The sequence below is a fragment of the Gorilla gorilla genome, chromosome 4, assembly GCF_029281585.2.
Source record: "Gorilla gorilla gorilla isolate KB3781 chromosome 4, NHGRI_mGorGor1-v2.1_pri, whole genome shotgun sequence".
Taxonomy (NCBI): domain Eukaryota; kingdom Metazoa; phylum Chordata; class Mammalia; order Primates; family Hominidae; genus Gorilla; species Gorilla gorilla.
Window position 1 is genome coordinate 100237554 of NC_073228.2, and position 12793 is coordinate 100250346.

The following is a 12793-nucleotide window of genomic DNA, read 5'->3' on the forward strand; positions in this document are numbered from 1 at the left end:
ATTGCCATTTGAAATACCAAAAAGAGAATAAAAATACTCTGAAGCAGGGTTTATGATGGTTTAACAATCCTAGAGAGAGGAGGGACATTGTGTTCTGGAGGGTTCTGACCACCTGGCCTCAGTGTATCATCCATACTCATAGTCAGGGTTTTATCACTTCAACTGTTGTCTTGAACCAAAGAGAGAGAAGTTAGCAAGTCAGCCATGAGGCAGCAACATCCTCCCTCCCTTTCCCAGAAGTGGTGACACACTGGGCTAAAACAAGGGGTAAAAGTTTACTGCTAGATTTACATTTCAGGCTTTCTAGAAAATTAACATGTCTATTTTAGGCCAATTAAAGAAGAAAGGCACCTACCACCAGGGCATTAGAATTTTCTCAATGTGAATGGAAACTACTGTAGAATTGTTTTGGCTTGTTTCCATGGTGTTTAAGAAAGTAGGAGGTCTGGAGGGCACCATAAATTGACTTGGTGTTTTTAGATTTTTGACATGTGGGGACTAATCTCATTTCCCTGTCAGTGTACCCTGTCAGCTGCTGCAGATGAAAATACGATTAGCCCTTCCCTTTAATTGCCCACGCAATAAACCCATCATCTCAAAACCATGGTGTGGTGGTTCGGGGCACAGACTTGGAGCCAGACTACTTGCATTACTACTTGCATTTGAATCCTGATTCTGCTGTTAACGAGACTTTTGGCAAGCTACTAAAGATGTTGCCTTATGTTTCTATTGCAGGGGTTTTTTACAATAAGGATTAAATGCGTTAAAATGTGTAAAGCATTTAGAACAATGCCTGGTGCATAGTAAGAACTATACAAGTGTTAAATAAAACATTATAATTAGGCTTCCTATGATTGCTGGTGAACCAGAGGTGAAACAACTGGCCAGGAGTGGGCTAATGACATATGGCTGACTTGGAAATCTTATAATAATAATAATAATAAAAAAGTTCCAATATTGTTATGGCAGAGTGGGTGGGTGGTTACAAGAGAAAAAGGAAGGTTAGGGCTGAACACTGCAGGGATCTTGAAACCTGTGGGTTGCTTTAGTAGGCAAGGTATGTTGGGGCTGGCCAGAGGGATGAATGTGGTAAACTGGGTTATTTTAGGAACAGGATGAATATTCAAAGAGGGATTGGGATTCTTCAGATTGCTTACCTAGATTGTGGAGTGGGTTAGTAGAGATAAAAGGAGCCTGGGGAATAGATTGGAGATATCCAGAGTTACTCCTTCTTGTTAGGCTTTTGGATAAATCAGATCGTATTTTAATCTTCAATTCACTGATTCTATCAGTTACCATTTGTTGGTCGCAGGCACCAGAATCCACTTCTGGCTAATTGGATCAGAGAAATAATTTATTGGAAGTGGGGACACTTAACCAAAAGAAAGGCAAGGAAAGAGACTTAGACCAGGAAGTAAAGGCCACTGGGAGGCTGGGAAGCAGGGACTGCTGAATGGTCACTTCAGGGCCAGTTAGCCCTGTCCCTCTGCTCAATGTTCATATTCCAGGGAGAGGAATCTGAATGACCTAGCTTGGGTCAGATCTCCAGCCCTTGGCAAGAGGAGGGCAGGGTAAACCTGAATATACCTGAAGTGGGTGGCCCTCCAAAGCAAAATCAGAGTGCTATTCCCAGAAGAAGGAAGAAAGGAAGCAGAGTGGACAAAAACAACAAATGTCCATGCTCACTACTGTATATGGCTTCAAGCAACCAGTGAGGAAGACAAAGGTATAAAGCGATAGGAAGGCCCTGAATTCTTTGACTTTTGATCTTTCTACCCCATTCCAGCTATCTTCTTCTCTAACCTTGAAGCTAGACACCTGAGCCTGTACTTAACCAGGAAGAATCCTACAGCTCTGATGAAGTCATCTCCTGATTCTAACACAGTCTGATTGAAAGAAAACAACTTAAAACACCCTAGATTTTTATCAAAATGATATTTATCTTTCATTAGGTACTTATTGAATGTCTACTGCCTATCAATTAAAAAAAAATAAAACTTATTCTCTTCCTGTCAGAAATTCTACCAGCCAGGGAAGCAAGACTGACACATAAGCAAATAAATTACATGATTACAACACAGTGTGAATAATACTATAATAGAGGAATGAAAATGAACTGCCTGAGGACTCAGTGGAGGTGGCATTTGAACTAGTTCTTGAGAAACAAATGAGCACTTATAATTTTAAATTGAGACATTTATTATAAAAGCAAATTTGTGACCCCAAATTATAAACATTATTTGCACTGCTGTCAGCAGCAATGATTTCATCCACTGGCAGCATACATATGGTTCAGTCTTAGAAGGCTAAGAACTGAGGTTGTAAATAATACCTTGAAAGTCAAAACGTGAGGAACAAATAAACCGTCACATTCCTAAATTACAACAATTTTTAAACAATGCCCTGTTTGCAATACTCATAGTTTCATGAGCTTAAGTAGATGTGAAATGTGCTAGGTCCCTCCAGGACTTCTCAAGCCCATCAGCAGCTGTCACTCATGGGCTTGGGCAGCTTGAAGGTCAGAGATGCTGCTGGATAGGGCAGGGGTCTTGGATCAGCTACCGACTTTTTAGTGTAGTGGCTACTTACATAATTAACATCCATATCTTGTCCAGAACTCGTTTACAGTGTGTCTTTGTGTTGGCAATGTCTCTGGATTTCAAACTTTTCTAGAAATCATAAAATGAGAGTAAGGAATATAGTGGTGTCATCATCCCTCTGTATCCACAAGGGATTGCTTCCAGGACCTCCCCTGAAAGATTCCAAAATCCATGAATGCTCAAGTCTCTAATACAAAACAGCATAGTATTTATATATGACCTATGTACATTTTTGCTGTATATTTTAAATCTCTAGATTGCTTATAATATCTAATACAATGTAAATACTATTTATATTTGTCATACTGTGTTTTTTAACTTATATTTTAAAAATGGTTGTATTGTTGGTTTTTATTTTATTTTTTAATCTTTTAGATCTGTAGTTGGATGAATCCCAGGATCAGAATCTGCAAATGGAGGGCCCATTTTAATAAATAACTCAAAATTAGTTTGAATAAGAAGTAGCTCATCACAAAGTAGGATGGTGAAGCCTCAACAATTAGCAGATTATTCTCAATTTGTAACAACATTGTCAGAATTTCTTATAATAAGAGTATGTTTTCCTGTGGCAAATGGATATTTCTAAAGCGTTGGGAAATATTTTTTCTCTTGGTATAAATCTTTACCAGGGTGCATTGCATGTATCTCTATAAACTACCTCAGATCACTTTTTAGACCAAAGTAGGAAAGCAAAGAGGAAATGAATGAATTTTTAAAAGCTCTAAAAATCTATTTAAATAATTGCATTATGAAGTTTGAGTTAATAAAAACTGTCCAAAGCCCTAAAAAATGGTTCCTTTGACACCATTATTTTGGTCCAGAGAGGCTGAGGGTTAGATGTCCTGAGCTTTCTCTCAGCTCTGTTTCTATCTGTCTGTGTAAACCTGGGTAAAATACCGGGATAACCCCGGTGAATTAGTTAGTTGACTTTTGAGATCACTTCTACATGAGATGGTTAGCCCTACCCTTCTAATCTGCCTTCAAATTAGTTATCAATTTATTTCAAGTAGTATCAAGTTACTACTACTTAAAATAAATTAATGAAATATATATCTGTGAGATATTAGTGCAGGCATATTTGGTTGAGGTCTACTTTTTATTTTAGTAAACATTCCTATTACCTGTTTTGGTTAAAACCTCTCTGAAACAAAATATAGTTTAAAGGGCGTGCAGACAAAAGAAGCAACTCTAAAAGTTGTTGGTAGACAGGGATAGATCCTAGGTTACCCAGAGATTTCCCACTTGTAGGAACTTAGAACAACTTGCTCAATAGTTACATGATTTGCTTTCATATAACTCTGATATTAGACAGTATTCCATAAGTGTTGGTGGGGAGAAATCCTCTAGCATAACATTTTGATAGATTCAGTTTATGCATTGGGTTATTTCATCAGAGGTTTCATTTACATTTTTTCCTGTAGTATATAATGGAGTCTATAACATAAGAGAACTAAGAGTGTGTGTGCATTTATTTTTTACACATTCCACCTAAAACTTGAAAAACCAATCTTCTTAAAATTCAAACTTCAGTTTAATTTTTTTCCATTTTTTTAAGATTCTAATCTTTTTCAACTTTCTACTTTTCATAGATTGTTGTTCATTCTTGCTTATGAAACTTTTCCCTATACCAGAAGTGCATAATAGAGGAAAGGCAGTGTCAGTGGAATGGAGGGAGACAGATAAATCGCAGAAATCCAAATTGAGCTGAATGACCCCTGGAATACAATATGAAGATGAGTGTTCCAAATTATTTTTTTCTCTGGATGACAGACTAATAAGAAATCAATCAATCACTCAGTCAAACTCAATCAATGAAGATGAAGCAAAGCTCATCTGAGTGGTGATGGATGGTACTTGAGAGTGAATTAGTGACTGATTTGGCGGGATTTCAGAGGAGTAGAGCTAACGATGGCAAATCAGGTTAACTTTTATATATAGCTAACAGGATGTAGGCTGGGCAACAGCAACCTCTACCCAGCAACCTCCAACTGTGAGGCTGACCCAGATGCTGCTTCAGATCAGATGGATTGAAACAAGTTCGTCTGAAATCATTCTTTCAGCCCTGTAATTTTTATAATAACATGTATCAAGCCAGGAAACCTACACTTAAGCATCAGAATGCATCTGCATAGAGGCAAACAACTCCCAACAATGCCTCCATGACAATATGCTGTTGGTTGCTAATTGGGAAAAACACAGGTAATAATTACAAGGCATTCTGCTGCTTGCTGGAAGACACCTAAGGGGTTAAAATACTCAGCTCTATACAGCAACCACCTGGTTTAAAAATCTTTGACAGGTGGTGTTAGTAATGCGTACTTACTTGTTGTTTTAGTTGTGTAATATTTGTGCACACGCTCAAAAAATAAAGCCAGGCTACAAACAATCCATTAATATGACTGCAACTGGGACCTCATCACTCCCTCCAGAGACAAATTACCCCTCATGTCAGTTAACCCTCGATGCCCATCTAAGCCACTGCTCTTTCTCTATGTCCTCTCCAGGCCATGGCTGCCAGTGTATTCTTTTTCCCAGATCTTGACAATCAACAGCTCAGCAAGTTGGTTGCCAAATAGAAGGGGAACATTTTATATTTGCATCCTGAAAGGATGGCAGACCCAGGCTTTTAGCAGACCCAAGTAAGGAGAGCTAAGACAACGAGAGAATGTGTGGCGGCAGAATTCTCTCAGCCTGTGAAGCCCAGGATTCCTGCCTGGATCCTACAAGTTGGATTGGTCTGCTCCACTGGATGAAGATATTAGTGTTGCAAATCCATCAGGGATTTATTTACTCTAGAAAGTTTTTATATAGTGGAAAATATAATGGAGGGTGTTTCATTTTTCTAGAATATCCATTTTCCTTTTGTTTCAGTACATCAGGAAGCACTGCCCAATACTTGTCAGTCTCTCTTTAGTGTTAGGTTTCTGATGTATTGTCCCTCCCCATGATTCTTTTCCCCGACAAACAGGGACAGACACTGGATTTTGAATGCTCCTGCTTGGGGCAGACATCCCTTCCTGGATCACAGCCTGGCCTGGCCTTGTTGTGCAGCAGGCTGGTGGGGTTGCTGGGATACCCAGGGGTGACTCTGACAGTGCTCTGGTGGATTGAGGTGATTAGTTACAGCCAACTGCTTGTTTTCAGGGATTTATTCCATTTTCCTACTTTGTCAGCATCATCTAATTGGGAATCAGATGCTTTCAGTCAGCATCCTTTGCAGTGCAAGGAGCTCCAAAATCTTTTTTTTTTTTTTTTTTTTTTTAACTCTGGGAATATGCCCAGGCCTGAGTAAATAAATTTCCCCTCTTCGCACTGAAGGAAGTGTATGACTTTTAAAGGAGTAGGTGAACACATAGGTGTTTTTCTTTTAAACACAGAATGCAACACTGTTTTGTAACAGTGGAGGAAGTAGGAATGAATATATATTTCGAGGATTATAAACCAGTGCATAGCCTTCTGGAGGCAATTTTGTTATGTTTATCAATATTTAAAATGCACATACTCTTGAGGGAGGAATTTTACTTCTGAGAATGTATCCCAAAAGTATACTAGCATATGTGTTCAAGGAAGAATGTACAAGGATATTTATATAGTATTGTTTACAAAGAAAAGGATGGAAAACAATTTAACAAAAGGTCCACTTAATAGAGGATGAGTTAAATAAGTTATCATACATCCATACAATAGATTATTTTAGTAATTGTTAAAAGGATAAGGTGGGTCTATGTGTTCCAATATGGAAAATTTCTATGATGTACTAGTTAACAAAGAAGGGGAAGACCAATACTGCCATTTGTGTTTAAAAAGGGCTGTATGTATACATGTGCGTGTTTTTGTTTGTGTATGTGTAGCCTTTCTTGACATATTATTACCAACAGTTGCCTCTGATGAAGGGAATTGGGAAATCAAGAGAGAAGGATTGAAGGAGTCTTACTTTTCACTGTATGCTTTTTTATAAAGCTTAAAATTTTTCTCTTGTGCATATAATTATTCTTCAAGTAAATAGGTAACTAAATAAACGACAAGTAAATAGGAGATGTTGATTTTTTATCTTCTCATTCGTATTTCTTCTTATTGCTTGCTTTCCACAGAAAGGATATTCTCTGACTGGGCTTTGGAGTCAGACCTTTAGTTCCTCCCCCACTAATTAGCTGTGTGACACTCTGCAAATTATTTGGTGGTATCCCAGTGTGCTAATCTTGTTTTTTTTCCTTCCCCCCGGTAAAAGAGATTAATAGTATCTCAAGAGTTATTGTGAAGGTTAAGTAAGGTCCCTAGCACAATGCCTAGGCCATAATCCTTAATCAAGCCTTGATGAAAGCTAATTCCCTTTCCCTTGCAAGGCTTCAGGTTGTTATGCTGGTGGGATATGGGTCTCTAGTACCTTATGGCAGCCAAAACTTGTTCCTTTGTCCTTCTTGAGAGCATGTCTTCCCCTTGCAGCTGACTGAAGATTCTATGGCTTACTAAGTTAACAACAAAAAGAGAGAACAAGGTACCACAAAGCAAATAAACAAAACCTCTACCAGTGTTGTAATTTAAAACAGTCTCTGAGCTGGTGTTAGAGCAGGTGGGGCCATTAGTTCCCACTGAGCTGGCAGCATCCTCCCCAGAACTCCCCAAGCTAGCTTCACACTTCTTAGTGGCTGTGACCGTTAGGCCTCTCTGGGGTCCTCTTAGTTCTGGCAGCTGTTTAGTTCAGGGGGACTAAACAGCCATGGAGCTACCTAGAATCTTTTTCCCTAAGGTCTCCTGGGGCCTTCACTTTCTGGAAGAGGTTGAAAATTTTTTTTAAAAGACTTTTTTATGTTTTGTTTTTAAAACATATATTAAAAATCATGTCTGTGTTGGTGAGAAGAAGAGGGTATTTTTAAAATAAAGTACCTTCTGAGGGAACTTCTGTGGAATGGAGTGTGTGTGTGTGCGTGTGTTTCTTTTGGGAGATCAGCAGAGAACAGGAAGCAACTAAAGTGTTTTGCTTTGGTTCCCCTGTGGCCTCCATCTAGTTGCTGTAGTTGTACACACATACATCAACTTCAGATGCTGCCGAAGCTTGAGGCCATGGCCTCGAGTCCACAGAGGAGGACTGAGTTCTTCTGAGCTCTAGTGAGAGACCAGATGCCCATCCATTGTTCCCAGCTTTTGGAATATGTTCCTGTGTGCAGGTTCCCAGGTGCATTTTGGTGAGGAGAGAGATGCCTGGGGGGAAGGTACATTACAGTAGATTGCACCTGTCTCCATTACTACTTATTGCCGTCTGTTTGTAGTGTAGGGTTGGGGTGGAGGCTGCTGGCTCTGTAGACAGACAGGCCTGGATTTGAAAGCCAGCCTTGCTCATTTTTAGCTGGGTAATCTCAGGCATGTTACTGAATCTCTCTCTCTTTTTTTTTTTTTTTTTTTTTGAGACAGACTCTCGCTCTGTCGCCCAGGCTGGAGTGCAGTGGCACAAGCTTGGCTCACTCCAACCTCTACCTCCCAGGTTCAAGCAATTCTCCTGCCTCAGCCTCCTGAGTAGCTGGGATTACAGTCACGCGCCACCATGCCTGGCTAATTTTTTTGTATTTTTAGTGGAGATGGGGTTTCTCCATGTTAGGCTGGCAGATCTTGAACTTCTGACCTCTGGTGATCCACCCACCTTGGCCTCCCAAAGTGCTGGAATTACAGGCATGAGCCACCATGCCTGGCCTTTTTTTTTTTTTTTTTTTTTTTTTTTTTGAGATAGGGTCTTACTCTGTCACCCAGGCTGGAGTGCAGTGGCACGATCAGGGCTCACTGTAGCTTTGCCCTCCCAGGCTCAAGTGATCCTCCCACCTCAGTCCCCCGAGTAGCTGGAACTACAGGTGTGCACCGTCACGCCCAGCTAATTTTTGTATTTTTAGTAGAGACAGGGTTTCACTATGTTGCCCAGACTAGTCTCAGCTCCTGGACCCATGATCCTCCTGCCTCAGCCTCCCAAAGTGCTGGGATTACAGGCATAAGCCATCGTACCTGGCCCTGAATCTCTTAAAGCCATGATTTCTTCATGTGATACAGGAATAACAATGGCACCTGCCTCATGGGGCTGGTGTGCTTAGTACCTGGCACACAGTGAGCACTCAATCAGGGACAGTACCAAATCAGACCTTGGCTGTCTCCATTTGATGGTGAGTTCTTGCAGGGAAGGTCTTTCCCTTTATCATAACCTAAGTGCCCAGCACATGACCTAAGCACTTGATAAATAAATGAGTGATGAATGAATGAATGAAATCCCCAAAGCAGAATCACACTGTGACTAATTTTGTGACACACTTACCATTCTCATTTGACTGACATCCTTTGAAGACACCCCTTTGACATCATTTTCTTCTTGTCTACTCCTCTCCCTTAGAAAACTCTCCTGCATATATGTATTGCTTTATAAATTATCTTTCACAGGTACCTTATTATAACTTGCTTTCTGTTTTTTATTCTTTCAAAGCAATGCTCTTATCCTCAAGACCACTGGAAAATAAAAAGAAATAAAAAAATTCTCAGGAATTTATGGCATATTTTGTTAGTATTTCTTACTGCTTAAAATATACATTTGACTAGAAAGCAGGAAAAACATTTGCTCTTTCAGGATTTATGTATAAAATTCTCTTGGGTCTCTAACGTGGCATTCAATATACATCCTCAACTCTTCCCCTTCCAAACTTGAGTTAGGCTTAAGTTTTCATGTAGCTTCATCGTGTAGCTTCATGACACCCAAATTTAAGATAGGCCATTACTGAGTTGGTTTAAAATATACATGATAACTCTCAAAGAGTGAAAATTAACCCATTGTCTCTTTTGTATTTGACCTAGAAGATTACTATAACATACTATCTCATAAAGGGGAATAATTTGAGGCCAGCTTTCCTAACTAATACTGTGATTATAAAGGGAAGACCCTGAAGCTTTTCTATTTCCTGAAGAAAAACCTCTTAAATTCTACTTTTCAGACATGATCAAACCAGGCTCTAATGCCACATTGGCAGCTTTAGAATCATAGAAAGAGCTGAAAGAGACCATAGTGTCACCCAGTCCAACCCCTTCATTTTGGAGAGACACCGTGTAGCTTAACTAGGATCACAGAGCTATTTAGCGGCAGAGTGGGGCCTAGAATCCAGATCTCCTTAATCATTGTTCGGCGATTTTTCCAATTCACCCAATGCCTTTTCTCCTACAGTCAAGATTTAGAGGTTTTATTGACACATATTCAGATATTGTCATTCTTAATTTAAAAAATTTAAAGATTGATGTGCGAAGATAGATATCATTGAGGAAATTCTATAGGCAGTGCTGGGGGTTGTGTCACATTTCTCAAATTAAAATAAAAAAAAATGAGGGACCAAACTACATGTGTTTGGGATCATATTTGGCATGAGGATCAGCATTCGGTGACCCAATTCTTTATTTAGTTATGGAGACAAGTCTAGGGCATATATGAAACAGGTGAACAATATACAGCTGTTTTGTTAAGTGATACAGTACATGGTACAGAGAAAATGTTTATTGAGCAGTGCAGGAGGAAGAAAAGGTTAAATCTAGGTCCTGAAGAATGAGTATGGCTTTGTGTGCATTTGGAGAAGCAGGGCATTCCACTAAGAGCCAGCAGCAGCTGTTAAGTAGTGAAGGGACAATGGGCAGGGTGGAGCATGTCTTGCGTGTTCATGGGTGCCTGGCGAGGAAGCCAGTCTGACTGGAAAATAAGCCCAGCTGGTAGGGTGCTGTAAGATTATGCAGGACCTTAGAAGTGTGGTAAAAGAGGTCAGACTTAGAGACCACAGGGAGCTGCACCTTGCATTTTGAGCTACAGCGTATCTTAACAGAGGCCTGTTTGATACTGTCACTTGGGCAGTGTTTGGCAGTATGGGTTTGAAGGGTCTGGAAAACTACTTATGAGGCCCATGGGTATCTAGGCAGGAGATGGTAAAATGAGAGAGATAAGTACAGATAGAAAAGAAGAAGAAACTATGAATATATTTCAAAGGGAAAATCACTAGGGTAATTGTTTAGATTTGGTAGATTGAGAGAAGAAACTATTCAAAGTTGGGTCCTAGGCTTTTTGCCTGGCTGACCAAGCTCAAAGAAGTTTGTGTCCTGAACTCCATTCCCTGCAAAGATTAGAGTTTGAGCTGATTGCTCTACTAGAACCTATTCCTGGTTGGCAATCTTCCTGTCCTCATGTTTCAGATTACAGAGCCCTTGTCTTAAAGGCATGCCTTATTTCCCTCAAGGAAAAACTATTTGTAAGGAAGTTAGTTGGTTACTTGCACCTACTGTCTGATTATTGACTTTGCCACTTAGTTATCTTGTTGTTGAATACACAGAAAAAGATCCCTGGAGCCCATTAGTCTCCACAGGTGGAAACGTATTTAATCTTTGGGAGAAAACCAAATTACTTACCTAGAATGTTTGTTCTCTGACTAATAATGTAGTCATGTTGATCCACCCGTTATGCCCAGTGAATTTCCAAAGATTTGGCATTGAGAGAGTGCCATTAGAAATTGTTTAACTCATAAATATGACTAAGGGAGCCAGTAATACTCACTAGGAGATTGATGAAATTTAAGAAGATTCTAAGGCACAAAGGACTGCAAATCTTTTACAGTAGGGTGACCTTTTTGTTTTTTCCTTTCTGGTCCAAGGGACATTTGATTCCATTACTGCCATATCTCCTTCTCCTGATATAGGCTGAAAATAAGATACACTTAGAAGAGAGCTGTGCTGCGAGTCTTTCTAATGCCAGCAAATATTTATGCAGTGAAATATTTAATACTTTCAGTGATCTTATAAGGTAGATAGAATTATCATTCCCATTTTACTGATAAAGATATGGAGAAAAGTTGAGAGAGGTGAAGTGAGCTGGGTGTTGAACGCTAGCTGTTTGACTTTAAATCATGACTTTTCCTCACTCTACTGTGAAGAGCTTGGGCAAGAAGTCAGGCTCAGCAAACCTGCCAACTTGTTTACATGTTTTATTTTTAAATTACGTGACATTGGTTCTCTACAGTTTGGACTTGTGTATTACAACAAGCAATTCAGAGGCTTGCATATTACTCTCCATTGGCTGTTAGCTCTTGTGAAGTAATTAGGCTACAAAAGTCTTCCTTATAGTTATTTAAATCATCCAGCGAACCCAAATTCTTGTTTTGCTTCTTATAATGGCCTGCTTGTCTTGAAAAAAATGAGTATTCCATTTCTCTTACTATATTTAGCTGCCTGGAATGGTAACTTCTTCTTGCTTTTTGGGACTTTGGCTCAGAGCCAAGGTCATTGTGCAAGAAAAGGGTGAAATGGTTGGATTTAGGCTGTGTCTTGTGTCAGTCATTTTTGCAAATGCAGCATTTTGACCAAAATGAAGCCACATGGCTCTAGGAAATGCTGGTTTGCAAACACACTTGGTGTGGTTTGCTGTTTTGTTTTTTCTCCCCCAATTAAGGTTTCTTGATCAGCTTGTCTTTAGAACACTTGTAAAAGTGTTCTAAGGTAGAATTCTGGCCAGGTGTAGTGGCTCACCTATAATCCCAGCCCAGGAGGCCCAGGTGAGAGGATCGCTGGAGGCCAGCCTGGGTGACATAGAGACACCCCTGTTTCTATATAAAAAAAAAAACAATTAGCCAGGTGCCTGTATTCCCAGCTACTTGGGAGGCTGAGGCAAGAGGATCATTTGCACTCAAGAGTTCCAGGCTGCAGTGAGGTATTATTGTGCCATTGCACTCCAGCCTGGGCAACAGAGACTCTGTTTCAAAAAAAAAAAAAAAAAAAAAAAAGGCCTATTATATGAAAGGGTGATACATTCTCTACTTTAACCTGTGGCAAATCATCAACATTACTCCTCATTTTAAGTTTGAAGAAGATATGCTAGGCACCAAAAAGAAATTGCATCTGAATATTATAGAATCATCACATTCCTTGACCAGAAGAGACCTTGGTTCTTTCTTCCTTGTCCCTATCTTCTTGACAAAGACCCATTGAAAACATCTTCAGAAAAGGCATAACATTAAAAAAAAATCCTTAAAGAGAGCCCAACTTTTCCTTATTATTAATTCTAGTGTTTAGCAACTTAGATTGTATTTAAATAACAGAAAAAAGCAGTTGTTGACAAGGTTGATCCAACTCTGTAACCATATTCCTCTTTGTTTTGGCCAAAATATAGCCAGTTGAATTGATTTTGTAGACATCAGCTATTC

General features: G+C 39.5%; 1 long non-coding RNA gene across 1 annotated transcript in view; it reads left to right on the plus strand.

The window, feature by feature from the left end:
* The window catches only part of LOC134758441 (uncharacterized), a 425889-nt gene that overhangs the window by 123124 nt on the left and 289972 nt on the right, over positions 1–12793 (plus strand). The window lies entirely within an intron of this gene.